General features: G+C 36.6%; 1 long non-coding RNA gene across 1 annotated transcript; it reads right to left on the bottom strand.

Moving 5' to 3' along the window:
* Positions 1-455: 455 nt before the first annotated feature.
* On the bottom strand, positions 456-1,060 carry LOC119305553. Its single transcript, XR_005148705.1, has 2 exons — positions 978-1,060; positions 456-555 (listed from the first exon to the last, which is right to left on the bottom strand). It is a non-coding gene; the product is annotated as an uncharacterized LOC119305553 (long non-coding RNA).
* Between the last annotated feature and the right edge of the window lie 241 nt (positions 1,061-1,301).

Raw genomic sequence — 1,301 nt, 5'->3', positions numbered from 1 at the left:
AATGTTGTAATGATATCATGGTGGCGCAAGCATAGAAGTTGTTACATGGTGGCGCAAGCATAGAAGTTGTTACAGAGTGGAAAGAACAGTCTAGATTTTCAGTACTGAATATGGACTTCCAGCATTGCAAAAAGCTACAGTTGAGCCTCTCGCAATTATGTTGAAGCCGGTGATAAAAAAAATTGCACATGAAAAACAATGGAATGTTCAGGGAGCAAGTAGAAAACCTACATTTACCCACGAATTTGATACTGAAGTGCAGGGGCTAAAGATAAAGATGGTTGCAGTACATGATACTTACAAATGGAATTACTGCAGTCCAAGGAATAATGGCCACCACAAAAGGCGAGAAAATAGAAGCTTCAGCTAGCACCGAGTCATAATATGATAGTAGATAGCTCCAAGAAGAAATAGATTAGATGTCCTTTGAGCCGCCACTAAGTTGTGAGTTGCTATCTAGCAGCCACAACTTCCCTTTGAACCGCCATAGCCACTGTTTCCACATGTGTAGGTTGCTGCTGCCAACAACTCTTACTTATCTGCACCCTCCTAGTTCTAAAATTAAAGGAATGAAGCACAAAGTTTAAAGATTTAAGAGAATAGTAAACAACTACGGGTTTCAAAGGTGTGGTGAATTTAACTTGCAAATCTACATACGTAGACCTCATTGTTAGTTATGAAAAACAACCTATAATGTAAAGGATGGCGATGCCAAAATAACTAAGATACATACTCTTATATTACACGCTTTCAAACATGACTATCGCTGCTTTCGCGCCACATGTATTTCTATGGGAAAACATGCTGATTTGTCTAATGTAGTACGTACTTTGCAATAAAAATGATTATTATCCTTGTAGCAATACTGATAATCAAAGAAAAGTATAGAATTGAAAGCCATATCCCGAAGGGGTGTATACTAAAGCAAAATTTACCAATCAACGAATAGTGACTAATATTATATCATTAGGTGATACCTTAAGTTCCCCTCTGAAAATGTTCTCAATCTCAACACTGTATTACGCAATGAACGCCCAGATAGATTTGATGAAGCTTCAATTATGTACTGGGATAGAGATGGAATATATTTATCTTGCTCAAATATAAACCCAGAAAGTTAGAAAAAATTAATAGAAGGACTGCACAAAAATACGAAAGAACCAATACAGCTGATAGGTGCCTTTTCTCCATATATGATATACCTGAGCATGTAACCTATTTTTCTACAAGATATCTTTGCCTTTCTAATGGTAATTTCAAGATTCAAATATCAGATATCATGCTCGCAGATTTGGTGTAGA

Source organism: Triticum dicoccoides, chromosome 5B (assembly GCF_002162155.2).
Source record: "Triticum dicoccoides isolate Atlit2015 ecotype Zavitan chromosome 5B, WEW_v2.0, whole genome shotgun sequence".
NCBI classification, from domain to species: domain Eukaryota; kingdom Viridiplantae; phylum Streptophyta; class Magnoliopsida; order Poales; family Poaceae; genus Triticum; species Triticum dicoccoides.
This window is presented reverse-complemented; position numbering and strand designations above follow the sequence as displayed.